Raw genomic sequence first — 18831 nt, 5'->3', positions numbered from 1 at the left:
ACACACACAACTACACAAGAGTTATGACAATACAAAAAACAATAAATTTATAGCTTTGCTTTCTATTGAAGTCTTTACTTTCTTGTCCAGGTTATTCGTCTTTTTCTTAAGTTTTTTTCTAGTTGTTTCCATCCAATCGATACAGTTTTGAACCTAAACTAATTAAATCACCTGCTAGCGTCTTGTGAGAAATGTGTACCGTAATGTTATCTCTGTAGAGAAAACAAAATCTCTGTTTAATGTCTTTCAGTTGCTTATGAGAATACCTCAAGCCTATGGGTAATATGTTGTTGTTTTTTGTAATGTCTTTCAGTTGTTTGTAAGAATACCTCAATATGTAATATGTTGTTGTTTTTTGTAATGTCTTTCAGTTGCTTATGAGAATACCTCAAGCCTATGGGTAATATGTTTTTTTTTCCTGTTTTTCTATTGAGTATCTTGGATTTTTGTTTAAGCCTGTCGGCAACTTTGTGATTTTGTAAAAAAAACAACAAATATGTTGCATCATCGAGCTAGATTAACATTTGTCTGTGTTTAGGATTTAGCGTTCTTCCATTGATAACCTGTGGTTGATTTTTTTACAAATGTGTAGTTACGTTTAAGCATTCATCTGGATTAGATCTGTGATATATCTGTGTTGTATTTGTGTTATATCTGGATGGGATCTGTGATGTCTGTGATATATCAGTGTTGTAATTGTGTTATATCTGGATTGGATCTGTGATGTCTGTGATATATCTGTGTTGTATTTGTGTTATATCTGGATTGGATCTGTGATGTCTGTGATATATCTGTGTTGTATTTGTGTTATAACTGGATGGGATCTGTGATGTCTGTGATATATCAGTGTTGTATTTGTGTTATATCTGGATTGGATCTGTGATGTCTGTGATATATCTGTGTTGTATTTGTGTTATATCTAGATGGGATCTGTGATGTCTGTGATATATCAGTGTTGTATTTGTGTTATATCTGGATTAGATCTGAGTATTGGCGTACTTGATGAGTCTTGATGGCTGTCTACACTAAATTTATTATAATTAGACAACTTTTTATTTTGATTTAAATTACTTAATAACGATTATTATTGCGATTTTACTTTTGACATCAAATTCATTATGACATTAAGTTTGAGAAGGGAAAAAATCTAGGATTTGTTTTCCCTTTGTGAGTCCTGCTGTAAGTTAAAAAGATTCGCATGTTTATTGTTTATTTCACACTAATACTGAGGTACAGTACCGGTAAGTAACAGACTAATCTTTAACGCTAACATGACAAGAATCAAACCAAAGTGACTGTGTTACGTTGTCATTGTTCTATACTCCAACTAATGAAGGATTATACATGCGACATTGTTTGTTTTTTCGTGGACTAAATTGTGCCGGTGTGCCAAAACCCCCCAAAAATATCAAATATCAAATATCTTTTTTTTAAGTTATTTTTATTGTAAGACCTGGAAGTACTTTAAACCAACAGCAGAGAGAAGAAATAGGAAGAGACTAAGACATTTGAAATTTGAGGAAAAACTTCCGTTTCAGAAAGACACAGAGAAAGAGAACTTCCCACACAGTTGACAACAGCTCAATGTATGTTAGCTGTGGCACCTTAAGTGGCTCATAGTTGGGTCTTTTTTATAATGTTAAATACTACCTTTTTCATAATTTTAGAATTACTTCAGACTGCTTCAAAGTAGTCAAATAACGCAATGAGTTTTTAAGGAAAATTAACTATTTTTCAGAATTTACTTTTGCATTATAATTTCTGCTATAATAATCATACATAATTAATGATTTAAAATTATATATATATTATATATATATATATATATAGGTCTAGCCAAAAAAACACAACACACAAACGAGCTATTTCCATGATGAAACATTAGACCCCCAACCTCTGAACACTAAATGGAATAATCCTTACTTTAAAAGCAATACTAGAATAACACTTGACAGTATTATACGGTCTTAACAAACAATTATGGAAAGCAGTATTGAATTACCTTTTATGGGACATGTCGCTGGAACATGAAAAACAGGTGAAGTTTGGCTTGCAAGCCACAAATTTTTCTGTGTGTGTGCATTTTAATTTCCATGAAACAAAAATTGCAGACGAGATTATTTGATCTCAGTTGTAGTTCAGTACATGTTTAGGCGTGAAAGGTCTCAGAAGCGATCAAAAGTTTTCCTTATGACTGGCGGTTTTTCAGAGAGAAATAGAAAGTTCAAGGGTCACGAAGTTGTCCCAACGTTTTGAAAAAAAATGTTCTTTTGGTTCATTATCAACATTTTTATTTTAGAAATCAAATGGTTAGGACAAAACCAAGTTTAAATGCAAACTATAAATAGATCCAATTGTATTGCTTGACAAGTGTGGCAAGCCTGTGGGTGAAATGCAATGAATGCATACCTGAGCTGATGCCATTTCAAACTCTATCCCAACTAAAGCCATTGGACACAACCTATCCAAAGTAAGTCATTGGACACACCCTATCCCAACTAAAGGCATTGGACACAACCTATTCCAACTAATACCAGTCAACTACATTATATCCTAACTGATGTCAGGTAACTACAACCTATCATAATGTCAGGTCATTATAAGCTATCGTAACTGATGTCAGGTAATTATACTTTATCCTAGCTGATGTCAGGTAGCTACAATCTATCGCAAGGAATGTCTTTTAGCCACAACTTGTCACACCTAATGTCAGATAATTATACCCTAATTCAAAATAAGAGATCATGTGATATCTCTAGACATCAATCTCTAGTCATGAATCATACACTGCTTTTGAGGTCGAGAATCCATCCAGCTCTGGTAGATAGGACACCTCTTGATCTAAGTTGGTAGTCCATCCAGCCCTGGTAGATTGGACACCTCTTGATCTAAGTTGGTAGTCCATCCAGCTCTGGTAGATAGGACACCTCTTGATCTAAGTTGGTAGTCCATCCAGCTCTGGTAGATAGGACACCTCTTGATCTAAGTTGGTAGTCCATCCAGCTCTGGTAGATAGGACACCTCTTGATCTAAGTTGGTAGTCAATCCAGCTCTGGTAGATAGGACACCTCTTGATCTAAGTTGGTAGCCCATCCAGCTCTGGTAGATAGGACACCTCTTGATCTAAGTTGGTAGTCCATCCAGCTCTGGTAGATAGGACACCTCTTGATCTAAGTTGGTAGTCCATCCAGCTCTGGTAGATAGGACATCTCTTGATCTAAGTTGGTAGGCTCTGGTAGATTGGACACCTCTTGATCTAAGTTGGTAGGCTCTGGTAGATTGGACACCTCTTGATCTAAGTTGGTAGTCCATCCAGCTCTGGTAGATAGGACATCTCTTCATCTAAGTTGGTAGTCAATCCAGCTCTGGTAGATTGGACACCTCTTGATCTAAGTTGGTAGTCCATCCAGCTCTGGTAGATTGGACACCTCTTGATCTAAGTTGGTAGTCCATCCAGCTCTGGTAGATAGGACACCTCTTGATCTAAGTTGGTAGTCAATCCAGCTCTGGTAGATAGGACACCTCTTGATCTAAGTTGGTAGTCCATCCAGCTCTGGTAGATTGGACACCTCTTGATCTAAGATGGCTGGCTGTTGTTAGGTGGCTGGCTGTTGTTGTGGACTCGATATAAAAAATACAGGTACCCTTTTAATACCTTGCCCATCTGTTTCTATGGCCGACGTTAACGAGGGTGTATTGTGACTAGCACAACGAACAACAGTCTTAACTTCCACAGCATATGTCCGGTTGAAGTGGACTCAAAGACGTCCTAAAATTTCGAAGTTCAAAACCCCAGTCGTCACCGAGACCAAGCGCGTTAGCCCTCGGCCACCAATTAGCGAACTGGTAATCTTTTGAGGCAGTCAACGGGAGGATCTGTTGCACATAAAGTCTTGAGATTTCCAAGGGAAAAACGTGTGCATTGTTTTCTAGTTAGTCTCTATTTTTGTTCGGAGGGTAATTTCGAGGGACTTCAACATTTCTATTAGTTGATCTATTTGTCCACTTGGTAACTACCGATGTCACTTAATAAAGAGTCTCTATTCTTGGCCTCAATCTCACACAATGTCGCATACTTCCTAGATTTCAGAAGTCCTGCTGACTTTTTATTCAGTGCCGCTAACAGTTTAAAAAGATTTCTACATCCTTAATAATATTCCACTTGTCACAGGACTGACAGACGGGGGCGCCCTCTTCCCCCCTCCGCCCCCGCAGCACTTTCGTGACGTGTCATCTGCTACTCTGCCAGATAGCAAAGAGGTGATGACATCTAATTTATCAGCTAAATATTTGGCACCAAGATGACAAGGCCCTTTTAACCTGTCAGCGAATTTGACAGTTTAAATTACAGACGCCATAAACATAGACTTATGTTGTACGTTTAAACAGCTGTAGTACAGCTAATGACTTAATATATAACAAACAAAGTGACAAAGAGATTTGGTTTGTGTGTTGCGCACAAATTCGGGGTTGCCTCAGCGGGTCAGGCTTACACACATATCATGTTACCCACAGGCTCATTCTTAAATGGCATACAAAAAAGTGTTCTCAAATTAACAACCCATCTATAGATATAATTCTCTTCTTCCCTCAACAGTTTAAACGCGAATAAGTAAAGGAAAGATCACTCTCCTATTTCTGCGGATAGTCCACGAGAAAACAAGAGGGGGGGGGGGGGGGGAGAACACGTAGTCACAAAATAGCAGGGCCGGACCGTTGTAAACAAGAAATATCACTCTTTTTTTTTAAATTTCTACCTCACGTTAAAAAAAAGGGGGGGGGGAAGTAATCTACTCTGTAGTAACTATCGATGCGACAGAGCACGTGACCTCCGTGACGTATGTCGAAGGCGCCGCAGAGCACGCTCAAGAGTTTGGACACAATGGAAAGATCACTCTTTTATTTTGCAACTCGGACGGAGTTATCCTAGGTAATTTAAGAGGCAAAAAAAAAAAAAAAGAGGGGGGGGGAAGTGGTATTCATCCGTCACTAAATAGCAGAAACGGACTTAACCATTGTAGAGCCCTATGCGAAACGGATTTCACGGGGCCAAGTTTTGGTGAGGATACGGATAAGTGAAAATTAAGAGTTTGTATTAGAAAATAAATTCGTCTTTGCATTTTATTCATTCTTTACTACGTACAGAATTACTTTAAAAGCCTTGCGTGTAGCGAAGTCATACAGTATATCATAAAAATTATATTTCCTACATAGATCACGCTCAATAGCAAGAATTACCAAATGTTTCAATCTGTCTACGAGAATTGTTGATCTTTAGTAATTCTTCATTAGTTTGAGGCGTGAGAAGCTTCTTTCACTAGATTCCACAATTGCGGGTATTGCATAATGCCGTTTTTTTTTAATCGCACGTAGGATTGACCTTATTGAATGACATTCCAAAATGACAATTTTCGTGTATATATTTCAGGAGATTTGTATGAGTTCTCAAAAGATTTTAATAATTTCCGGATATTTCCAGGACCTCCTGTTAAATCGACAGGAGGCCGCGGGAAATCTGTTAAAGTTATAAAATGGTTTAATTTAATAACTTATACACCTAAAATTAGCGCGGGTCCTAGCAAGATTTGTACCAGACGGACAGACAGACAGACAGAGTGAGTTAACAAAAGCCTTGTAAAAAGTTGTGTAAAGACTACAACAGAGTCTTCAAATTTGTGCAAAAAGTTTTCTATTAAGAAAATCAAATTCTTAGAACCAGTCTAGTCTAAAACCACCCGGATGGTGCAAAAGCACGCACACACACATACACACACACATACACCACACACATACACACACACAACTTCTAAAGAAAAGTTTAATGTGAAAACTCAGTGTTATTGCCAGGTGTTTATGACTTTTATGCCGAGACACAGTTGACTCAAAGGCTTTTAAATGGTACAAAGCAAATACATTTCTTTTTGTGAAAATTCGGCAGACAACATGCAGTTACTGGAAATAACGGTGCTGCGAATAAGGCGCGAAATTGCATTTATCAGCTTCAGAGTTAATATACAATTTATATATATATATATATATATATATATATATATATATATATATATATATATGAAGAAGGCGGAGGGTCGAGGGCTTGGGAAAGGGGGGTTTGAGTTGGGTGATCACGTCAGTATTCTTCAATCTAATAATAAACAAGAAAGTAAGGCGTATGTATGTATGTATGTATGTATGTATGTATGTATGTATGTATGTATGTATGTATGTATGTATGTATGTATGTATGTATGTCCCGAATAAAAATCAAAACCGTTTAACTAATCTTGATAAAACTTGGTACAAATGTTCCTTAGATCATGGTTGAGACCGTAGTGTATGTTTAATGTTCCTCCCACAACCGGAGGGCCCTACAAACAGACAATAAGTACCTAATTGTATCTCTATTAAAGGACGAAACTTTGTAGTAAATCGGGTAAACCCGTTTTCACAGTATTTTATATTTGATATAAATAGGTCCGCTGAACGAGTTTTCGTACTCTACTTTTATTTTCGTGGCAAAATAACAAAAAATGTGAAGGGAACATTCTCCACGTCTAACGTAGATCTAAATTCAATCCAGTAGATCAGTAATACCAAAACTAAGGCCCACTGGCCGTGGGTCATATTCAGCTAGTTCTGAATAAAAAGAACATTCCAATTTCAATTGACCAGGATTCGATCTGTGGCTTTTTTTTTCACGTTTCTCTCGGCCAACCACAAACTGACAAGTTTTTATAGAAACAGAGGATGAAAAGCTGAAATTGTTTGACTTTACATTCCTGACCATCAACCTATTACATTTCTGTACATCAACCTATTACATTTCTGTACATCAACCTATTACATTTCTGTACATCAACCTATTACATTTCTGTACATCAACCTATTACATTTCTGTACATCAACCTATTACATTTCTGTACATCAACCTATTACATTTCTGTACATCAACCTATTACATTTCTGTACATCAACCTATTACATTTCTGTACATCAACCTATTACATTTCTGTACATCAACCTATTACATCAGTCTCACGTCCAAATATTTGACATGTGAAGTTTCACTTGTTACTCTTTTTTTGTTGTTGACATCAATGGATAAGTTGAAATCTAGGAGCATTGTGTGTCTCTAGACATCAATGGATAAGTTGAAATCTAGGAGCATTGTGTGTCTCTAGACATCAATGGATAAGTTGAAATCTAGGGGCATTGTGTGTCTCTAGACATCAATGGATAAGTTGAAATCTAGGAGCATTGTGTGTCTCTAGACATCAATGGATAAGTTGAACTCTAGGAGCATTGTGTGTCTCTAGACATCAATGGATAAGTTGAAATCTAGGAGCATTGTGTGTCTCTAGACATCAATGGATAAGTTGAACTCTAGGAGCATTGTGTGTCTCTAGACATCAATGGATAAGTTGAAATCTAGGAGCATTGTGTGTCTCTAGACATCAATGGATAAGTTGAAATCTAGGAGCATTGTGTGTCTCTAGACATCCAACTTTTGGTCTCTCGCTGAATGTTGAAGGAAGACAGGAACAAACAAAACAAAATGAAAAAAAAGTAACTTTATAAATTTTAAATTATACCAGCTAACAAACTCAGGAGTTGACAAAGTTTAGAAGTAAACAAACTTCAGTAGTTGACAAAGTTTAGAAGTAAACAAACTTCAGGAGTTGACAAAGTTTAGAAGTAAACAAACTTCAGTAGTTGACAAAGTTTAGAAGTAAACAAACTCAGGAGTTAACAAAGTTTAGAAGTAAACAAACTTCAGGAGTTGACAAAGTTTAGAAGTAAACAAACTTTAGAAGTAAACAAACTCAGGAGTTGACAAACTTTAGAAGTAAACAAACTTCAGGAGTTAACAAAGTTTAGAAGTAAACAAACTCAGGAGTTGACAAAGTTTAGAAGTAAACAAACTTTAGAAGTAAACAAACTCAGGAGTTGACAAAGTTTAGAAGTAAACAAACTTCAGGAGTTGACAAAGTTTAGAAGTAAACAAACTTTAGAAGTAAACAAACTCAGGAGTTGACAAACTTTAGAAGTAAACAAAACTTTAGAAGTAAACAAACTCAGGAGTTGACAAACTTTAGAAGTAAACAAACTTTAGAAGTAAACAAACTCAGGAGTTAACAAAGTTTAGAAGTAAACAAACTTCAGGAGTTGACAAAGTTTAGAAGTAAACAAACTTCAGGAGTTGACAAACTTTAGAAGTAAACAAACTTCAGGAGTTAACAAAGTTTAGAAGTAAACAAACTTCAGGAGTTGACAAAGTTTAGAAGTAAACAAACTTCAGGAGTTGACAAACTTTAGAAGTAAACAAACTCAGGAGTTAACAAAGTTTAGAAGTAAACAAAGTTTAGAAGTAAACAAACTCAGGAGTTAACAAAGTTTAGAAGTAAACAAAGTTTAGAAGTAAACAAACTCAGGAGTTAACAAAGTTTAGAAGTAAACAAACTTCAGGAGTTGACAAAGTTTAGAAGTAAACAAAGTTTAGAAGTAAACAAACTTCAGGAGTTAACAAAGTTTAGAAGTAAACAAACTCAGGAGTTGACAAAGTTTAGAAGTAAACAAAGTTTAGAAGTAAACAAACTTCAGGAGTTAACAAAGTTTAGAAGTAAACAAACTCAGGAGTTGACAAAGTTTAGAAGTAAACAAACTTCAGGAGTTAACAAAGTTTAGAAGTAAACAAACTCAGGAGTTGACAAAGTTTAGAAGTAAACAAAGTTTAGAAGTAAACAAACTTCAGGAGTTAACAAAGTTTAGAAGTAAACAAACTCAGGAGTTGACAAAGTTTAGAAGTAAACAAACTTCAGGAGTTAACAAAGTTTAGAAGTAAACAAACTTTAGAAGTAAACAAACTCAGGAGTTAACAAAGTTTAGAAGTAAACAAACTCAGGAGTTAACAAACTTTAGAAGTAAACAAACTTTAGAAGTAAACAAACTTCAGGAGTTAACAAAGTTTAGAAGTAAACAAACTCAGGAGTTGACAAAGTTTAGAAGTAAACAAACTCAGGAGTTGACAAAGTTTAGAAGTAAACAAAGTTTAGAAGTAAACAAACTCAGGAGTTGACAAAGTTTAGAAGTAAACAAAGTTTAGAAGTAAACAAACTCAGGAGTTAACAAAGTTTAGAAGTAAACAAACTCAGGAGTTGACAAAGTTTAGAAGTAAACAAACTTTAGAAGTAAACAAACTCAGGAGTTAACAAAGTTTAGAAGTAAACAAACTTCAGGAGTTGACAAAGTTTAGAAGTAAACAAACTCAGGAGTTGACAAAGTTTAGAAGTAAACAAACTTTAGAAGTAAACAAACTCAGGAGTTAACAAAGTTTAGAAGTAAACAAACTTCAGGAGTTGACAAAGTTTAGAAGTAAACAAACTCAGGAGTTGACAAAGTTTAGAAGTAAACAAACTTTAGAAGTAAACAAACTCAGGAGTTAACAAAGTTTAGAAGTAAACAAACTCAGGAGTTGACAAAGTTTAGAAGTAAACAAAGTTTAGAAGTAAACAAACTCAGGAGTTGACAAAGTTTAGAAGTAAACAAAGTTTAGAAGTAAACAATCGATCTAGAAACTTAGAATGAATGAAAGTTAATGAGCTTTGGAATTTAGCAAAGTCTGTCTCTCCGATTACAGTAGCGCAGCATAGAGTTATCTCGCTTTCAGTCTTAATCATCTCCATTAGTGCTGAATAGAGGAGAAATAAAAAGAGAGAGGAGGGAGAGGAGGAGAAAGCTAGTGAGTAGAGTGAGGTAGAGGCATTCTGCATCAACAGTTTGATAGTTCCTGTTTTAAAAGAAACGTCCGATTGCAACAATTAAAGAATGCCCCATTAAAGAATTATCCCCCTTTTGAGTGGCAGAGAGAAGCCAGCCGTGTCTCAGTAGGTCATTGATTCATTCAATGTGACATACTCGACATCCCAAGCCGACTCAATCAAACAGACTTTCAACGACAAGACAGAAAGTGAAGGGAAATCATGTCGGATAGAAAAACGAGTCGAGGGAAAAAAAAAAGAGCAATTTTCTTTTTTTAATAAACTATTTCTAATAGAGCCAAAGCATTTAATGCAGATAACAAAAGAGAACAGAAAATAAGATCTCCAGTATTGAAGAGCTCCTAAGTCTGAATCATGGAGCGCGCGCTCATTTTAATAGTTCACATCAAAGTGATTTCGTTTAAAACTTTTTTTTTTTACTTTCATTCTCGGCAGCCTGGCAGCTCCGTCTTTAGTCGAGCGTGACCAACTCTTGGGGGGGGGGAGGGAGGGGTTGATGTAGGTAAAGTAGAGACACGGGATTGCTTGTTTTTTAAATGTAAGTTAACAGAGGGTGTGGGTGTATGAGGTTGTATGTGTGTGTTGAAATTAGCTGTCTATCTCTCTATCTAGGTCTATCTATCTATCTAGGTCTATCTATCTCTTATCTATCTATCTATCTATCTATCTATCTATCTAGGTCTATCTATCTATCTATCTATCTATCTATCTATCTATCTATCTATCTATCTATCTATCTATCTATCTATCTATCTATCTATCTGTCTGTCTGTCTGTCTGTCTGTCTGTCTGTCTGTCTGTCTGTCTGTCTGTCTGTCTATCTATCTATCTATCTATCTATCTATCTATCTATCTATCTATCTATCTATCTATCTATCCATATTTGCTAGACGCAACTCATTTAGGCTCATCAAACATATGCCCATTTATAAAGATCCTGATTAATTTACAAAACAGTACCCTCTCAGACTTTGCGATCTATGGGACAGATGAAATGAAGGTAATCTGTTTCTGGGTGTTACGTTGCCAGCACAACGATCAAATGCCTTTACTTTACTAATAGCCACTAGAGTTGGGTAAACTCAGGGTCGTCCTAAGACGCACATCAAAATTGAGTTCAAGCTACTTAGAAATAATGGAACAACAATCACGGAGATTAAAATGTACACTAATACTAAAATGTACACCAATACTAAAATGTACTCTAATACTAAAATGTACACCAATACTAAAATGTACTCTAATACTAAAATGTACACCAATACTAAAATGTACACTAATACTAAAATGTACTCTAATACTAAAATGTACACCAATACTAAAATGTACTCTAATACTAAAATGTACACCAATACTAAAATGTACTCTAATACTAAAATGTACACCAATACTAAAATGTACACTAATACTAAAATGTACTCTAATACTAAAATGTACACCAATACTAAAATGTACACCAATACTAAAATGTACACTAATATTAAAATGTACACTATTACTCCATGTAACAACATGTACACTATTACTCCGTGTAACAACATGTACACTATTACCCCATGTAACAACATGTACACTAATACTCCATGTTACAACATGTACACTAATACTCCGTGTAACAACATGTACACTATTACTCCATGTAACAACATGTACACTAATACTCCGTGTAACAACATGTACACTAATACTCCGTGTAACAACATGTACACTATTACTCCATGTTACAACATGTACACTATTACTCCATGTAACAACATGTACACTATTACTCCATGTAACAACATGTACACTATTACTCCGTGTAACAACATGTACACTATTACTCCATGTAACAACATGTACACTATTACTCCATGTAACAACATGTACACTATTACTCCATGTAACAACATGTACACTATTACTCCATGTAACAACATGTACACTATTACTCCATGTAACAACATGTACACTATTACTCCGTGTAACAACATGTACACTATTACTCCATGGAACAACATGTACACTATTACTCCATGTAACAACATGTACACTATTACTCCATGTAACAACATGTACACTATTACTCCATGGAACAACATGTACACTATTACTCCATGGAACAACATGTACACTATTACTCCATGGAACAACATGTACACTATTACTCCGTTTGTACTTCTGGTATTGAAAACGTAAACTTTACATTGTGAATGAAATTTGTTTTGAACTATTATTTTTTAAAAAAACATGTCGCGGGCCGCATTAAACCTTAGAGGGGGGCTTTTTTTGACCATCACTGATATTGAGAGAGAAGGAGAGAGACAAAAAGAGAGAGGAAAGAGAGAGAGAGAGAGAGAGAAAGAGACATATATTTCCCATTCATAGAGACCACTGAAAAATTTCATGATTTCATGAAAACCTTGGCTAAGAAGAAAGCTAATTGACCGTCATTCGTGTTCCGATTGGCATATACAAATCAAGTCAGAAGCAATTTGCAGTAGTTTTATAACAACTCTATAGAACGGCCTTGCTAAATTATAGAGCTATGACTAAATGATTTAAACAAGAAAATAGCTTTGGCTTCTTGTTGTCAAGCCAAAAGTATCATTTGAAAAGGTGTAGACTGAACAAACTTCAATCATGCGAGAGAGAGTCACTGAAAGCGTTACAGTCATTCAAGTGGAGTTTCATTTCTTCAGTTGGAAAAACTCCACGCAAACTTGGCTACAATTTATGTCCCTAGAGTTTCACTTGGAGGTATCAAACGGTACGAAATGAATATATTTTTATGTGTTTTTTATAACTCTGCGCGGGATTCTTTATCCCCCACCTCTCTTTACACCCCCCCCCCAACAGAGCACCCAGTTAGAGGACGTTCAAATCATCCAAGTTGATGGGAGAAGAATTGACTCTGCGCGCTGAGCTGAAAGTCTCAAAACATTCTTACTTGGAACATTTTTCCTGAGAACAAGTTCAGGTTTTTAAAATATTTATTGTGATATAATGAGTTGTAGTCCTTAGTATGTGTATCTTTTTTGTTAATCCAATTGGTTCACACTATTGTGGTGGACACTTCATTGTGGTCCTTGGAACTTTTTTCACAAATAATAATAATATATAATAATAATAATACTATTAATGACAAATTATTAGAGAATTTTAAAGAACACACTTTTAAGATAAGACGAACACAAGCAATGTTGCCGCAATTACTTGATACCATAACTTTGGAGTATAAATATCGCAAATTAATATTTTGTACATGAGGACCACAAACTAGCTATACGTTGATATCATAAAGAGAAGATTTTAAAAATGATTGCTTTAACAAGCACATAGAACATAGTACTGTCTCCACGTCTGAGGAGAATGACGCGACCAAATCTTCCAATAGTTTTAACTGGGTTCTTTCTCTTTGTAGTGTGGCTGTTGAATCTGTTCTTTAAACTTATTCATATCAGTGACTACAACAAGTGACAGGCAAACAGACAATGGTAGCAGTACAAACCTACACTGATGGCTGAGATGTGGTCTGTCCTCAGTACACGCGGGGGCTTTGTACATTGGGGACAAAATAGCGACGTCTCAGAATGAAGAATCTGATGAGATTTGTATGGCCAGGCCTCAAACATATGTACATCTGGAACACACGAAATTACGCACTCAAATTATAAGTGCCGATTTCTCATGTTGTTATTTGTTTATAGAATAATTTTGATAAGTTATGGAAGGAGGAAACCTTATGGACAAAAGTAGAAGACTCGAAGAGATCACCAAGAGACCACAACCTAGAGAGAGTGATCTACTTCAACAGTCATACAGTGTACAGATAGAATAGCTGATAATAGTGTCACTAATAGAGTTTGTGCTTGTAACTAATCTTAAGGTGGCTTTCGCTTTGGTGGTAGCCAACTTAACCTGCGATACATGCGGATGCGAATGTCTCTCCAAAACAGGCCTCCACTGTCACATGAAAAATAGTTCGAGATGAACCACAGTCGTTGTACGACTGAAGAAGGCCAGAGAAAGAGAGAGAGAGAAAGAGAGAAAGAACGAAACTACAAGGCATGCCTCTAGATCTATATAGCGTTACTAGCTTTTACAGGATATCTATTTCTGGAAGATTTGCTAATGTACCAAACTGTTTTTCTCACGCATCAGCTTTCGCCCTAGGGCAATACCGGCACCCGGACTCAGTGAGTAAGGAACGCTTTTCTTAGCCCACCACCAGACCGCGTGAGTTCTTTGTCACACACACACAACAAAAAATGGGCTGTCCGTGGAGCATTGAGTGAACCTGTAGTCTGCAAACACTGTGGCATTCCGATTGAGTAAATATAACTTTCTTTCTGTTCACTGTTCAATGGATAACTGTTTCTTTCTGGTTCGTGTGCATAGTCAATGGAGTTATAGAATTCCCAGATGTAGTGACAATATCCCAACTAGAACGTCAGGGAACAGGGACAAGAATTTACATCAAACTAAATACAAGAAGAAGGAAAAGATTTCCAGCCGTTACGCTGACGGTGAATTCCGTCAACACGTCAGGAGTGAAAGAAATGAAGGTCCTCAACTTTTGTTTTCAATGGAACATAAACGTTTTGTTTTCAATGGAACATAAACGTTTTGTTTTCAATGGAACATAAACGTTTTGTTTTCAATGGAACATAAACGTTTTGTTTTCAATGGAACATAAACTTTTTGTTTTCAATGGAACATAAACGTTTTGTTTTCAATGGAACATAAACTTTTTGTTTTCAATGGAACATAAACGTTTTGTTTTCAATGGAACATAAACGTTTTGTTTTCAATGGAACATTAACTTTTTGTTTTCAATGGAACATAAACGTTTTGTTTTCAATGGAACATAAACGTTTTGTTTTCAATGGAACATAAACGTTTTGTTTTCAATGGAACATAAACGTTTTGTTTTCAATGGAACATAAACTTTTTGTTTTCAATGGAACATAGACTTTTTGTTTTCAATGGAACATAAACTTTTTGTTTTCAATGGAACATAAACTTTTTGTTTTCAATGGAACATGAACTTTTTGTTTTCAATGGAACATGAACTTTTTGTTTTCAATGAAACATGAACTTTTTGTTTTCAATGGAACATGAACTTTTTGAACACTTAAAAAAAAAGTAAACAATAATTTCTTTTTACAAATAATGAAATTGAATGTAGTTTATAATTATGTATTTCAATTATGACAGAGCTATAGCAACAATTGATTGGAAACAAATCAGAAATCTTAACTCTTAAAAATGACTCGCTGAACGTTCCTAGAACCGCTTGTACACTAAGTCTGTATAGTCTGACCATAGAAATGTTGTTTTTTTTTATTAATGTATTCTATTCTTTTAAATAAACTATTATAAACTAGCAAGAGAAAAAAAGATTTTTGAAAACTTAGAAAGTTGGACTATGTCGAGGACAGAATAAAACCCTGGTAAAGAGGTGCCTACAACTGCGGGAGAGTGTTTAGACTGCAGCTCCGACAGTTTGTTAAAATTTGAGCAGCTTTTGTTGTCTTTCTTCTCGCAGCCCTTTCATAAGAAGAAATTGGAAAACGCACGAAGCGTGTGGAAAAGAAATAAATCTCAGAGTTTGACAAGAAGTCTTCGCCCAGTCTGTAGGAGTTGTCTTTTTTATTCGACCTTCTATTGCTTGAATCGTTTTCTAGCCTCTATTCAAGCCTGTGTGTCGGTGTGAACAAAAAAAAAACGTTTGACTATATTACTGATTTTTATCTTCATTGTTACAAGAGTGTTTCTCAACGACTTCAAATCTTTGAGAGTTTTCAGCTCTCTCTAGAAATGAAACCGTTTTGTGGTATTCTGAACTTTTTCTATTGGTAATAGTCAAGATTTCTGAACTTTTTCTATTGGTAATAGTCAAGATTTCTGAACTTTTTCTATAGGTAGTAGTCAAGATAACCTTTTGGTATAACTTAAAAAAAAAAAAAAATCAATTTTTTTTTAAACAGTTCTTTTTTTTTTTCAAACGTTTATTGTTTTTTGATAGAAAAATATTGTCTTTAAAAAAAAATAAAAAAATGTTTATGGTCAAAAGAAAAGATTCTATTTGGTTAGCAATGATCTGAACTGCTTAATGCTCATACATTAAATGGAATGTTTAAGTTGCGACTTTGTACAAATAAAGAGTACACAGTACGTGAAATATTGTCTGTCAGTATTGAAAGTTGACAGTTTGGATCCTCAGGAATTACTGACCTGTTGCCTGATCAATATAAATATTTGTCAAAAGACAAGACACAGAAATATTGTGAGGACTTTTAGATGTTTACAACCAAATTATTTCGTACTTCACGTCGAAAACAAAAACACACACACACACACACACACATGCACACACACACAAGATAAAGAAAGATTCTTGAAAAACTGGTCAAACAGCAAGAAAGATTCACTAAGAACTAACACACTTTCATCAGTCAAACTGCATCAGTGGCATTAAGGATTATTTTGTTTCAATAGGATAGAATTATTTAAGTACAAATATGTGTACATTAATAAGTTATAACCAAGATGTTGTCCTAATAATAATATAGATAGATAGATAGATAGATAGATAGATAGATAGATAGATAGATAGATAGATAGATAGATAGATAGATAGATAGATAGATAGATAGATAGATAGATAGATAGATAGATAGATAGATAGATAGATAGATAGATAGATAGATAGATAGATAGATAGATAGATAGTGATGGGAACTAAACTAAATTTTTTTAGTTAAACTAAAACTAAGTTTGAACTAAAAAAAAGTAATTAAACTTTTAGTTAATCACAAATTGAAAAAATTAGTTAAACTAAACTAAGAAACTTTAGTTAAACTTTTACAAACTATTTTGAACTTTTTTAAGGACGAAACAGCCAAAAATGAAAAATATAAACAGCAACCAATCTCTTTAGCAAAATGTAATAAACATTTATTTGTGCACATGAAAAAAGATTTAAATGTCTTTATGGGATAGATGTAGATCTTAATAGAATCACTAGATTAGACTAGAATGATACTATTATAGCAAGAAATTAGAAGTAATTTACCAAGTTCTAATATAAGTTACCTTTTTAGAAGTAATGATAAAACTGCATGTTGACTCGCTAACTAACTCTAGATTCTAGAATATTAATTCTTCTACAAACGAAATGATCAGAAATATAATCTGGATCTAGAATTAGATCTAGCTACTAGACCAAGATCAAATAATTAATATTTTAATCTAAAAATAATTTAAGAAATACTAGTTACTACTACTACTACTACTACTACTACTAGATTTAAATAGAGTCTAGTAGATATCTTAGTAACTCTAGATCTATCTAGAGATTTTAGATTATTATAATTATGATTATAACAAGATATGGGTATCTATAATATACTATAATATAATATACTCTAGTAGATAATACTAGATCTAGATCTAATAGATCTAGATATAAGTATAATTACAATAGAAGTAGATGTAGATCTAGTCTAGATTTAGTTAATTTAGTATTAGATATCTAGTATAGTGACGACTATTATTAGTAGGCCTATTATAGTCATTAATATTATAGAACTATCATCTTTGCATCTTAGGTCTCAGTATAGGCCTAATAAGTAATCTAGAATTTTCTAGATATATCTAGATCTAATCTAGACTATAATTCTAGAATAGTAGAATCTCTAAACTAATAGATCTATATTATTGACTTATAATTTTAAATTTACATTTAGATCTAAGACTACTAAGAGTTAGACTCTACTTAAGACTAAGAGACTAAAATAATTAAATATATAGACTATTATGACTATAGATCTAATAGTAGTAATAGACTAATACTAATAGACTAGACGTCACTAGACTCTAACTTTAGATCTATCTAGTAAAAAGTTTTAAAATAAAAAGAGTCGACATTTCTTTTAGATCTATAGTAAAGCAAAATTCTTTGCCTGCAGCTATAGAGGAACACACTGGTGTTTAATAAAAAGCAGCAAAATGTAGATCTATAGAAGCAAGGAATTATCAGGATTTATCAAGCAGCGAAACTTGCTAGAAATGTAATGAACACGTGTATTTTTTTTAAAAGGCGGGAAAAGCGGCCATTATAGGGTAAAGGTCAAAAGGCTTTCTAGTGACCTGTGCACCCTCTAGTTTATTCTCCTCTCTATATCCTTCATTATATATATACTCCGAATTACATATATATCTAAGTATTTATTGGTATGACCGTATGTATGTTAAAAAAGTTTGTAAAATTTGTAATTAAACTTTTTAGTTTGTAACTAAAAAAAATTAATTAAACTAGGATTTTAACTAAACTATTTTTTTTAAATTAAACTTTGGCCTTAACTAATTTTTTTTAGTTAAACTAAAAGTTAGCAACTTTTTAGTTAACTTTTGCCCATCACTATAGATAGATAGATAGATAGATAGATAGATAGATAGATAGATAGATAGATAGATAGATAGATAGATAGATAGATAGATAGATAGATAGATAGATAGAGTCATCCTATGAACCGGAGACTATATTATAAAAAAATAGAATTATTTAAGTAAAAATATGTGTACATTAATAAGTTATAACCAAGATGTTGTCCTAATAATAGATAGATAGTTAGATAGATAGATAGACAGACAGACAGACAGACAGACAGACAGACAGACAGATAGATAGATAGATAGATAGATAGATAGATAGATAGATAGATAGATAGATAGATAGATAGATAGATAGATAGGCAGACAGACAGACAGACAGACAGACAGATAGATAGATAGATTGATAGATAGATAGATAGATAGATAGATAGATAGATAGATAGATAGATAGATAGATAGATAGATAGATAGATAGATAGATAGATAGATAGATAAGATAGATAGAGTCATCCTATGAACCGGAGACTATATTATAAAAAAAATAGAATTATTTAAGTAAAAATATGTGTACATTAATAAGTTATAACCAAGATGTTGTCCTAATAATAGATAGATAGTTAGATAGATAGATAGATAGACAGACAGACAGACAGACAGACAGACAGACAGACAG

The 18831-nt window shown here is 34.1% G+C and overlaps 1 protein-coding gene across 2 annotated transcripts in view; it reads right to left on the bottom strand.

Annotated features, from left to right (window-relative positions):
- LOC106054559 (uncharacterized) overlaps positions 1–18831 on the bottom strand; it is a 62960-nt gene that overhangs the window by 42115 nt on the left and 2014 nt on the right. The window lies entirely within an intron of this gene.

Source organism: Biomphalaria glabrata, chromosome 8 (assembly GCF_947242115.1).
Source record: "Biomphalaria glabrata chromosome 8, xgBioGlab47.1, whole genome shotgun sequence".
In the NCBI taxonomy this organism is placed as follows: domain Eukaryota; kingdom Metazoa; phylum Mollusca; class Gastropoda; family Planorbidae; genus Biomphalaria; species Biomphalaria glabrata.
The sequence above is the reverse complement of the archived record's forward strand: the minus strand, read 5'-3'. Positions and strand labels throughout refer to the sequence as shown.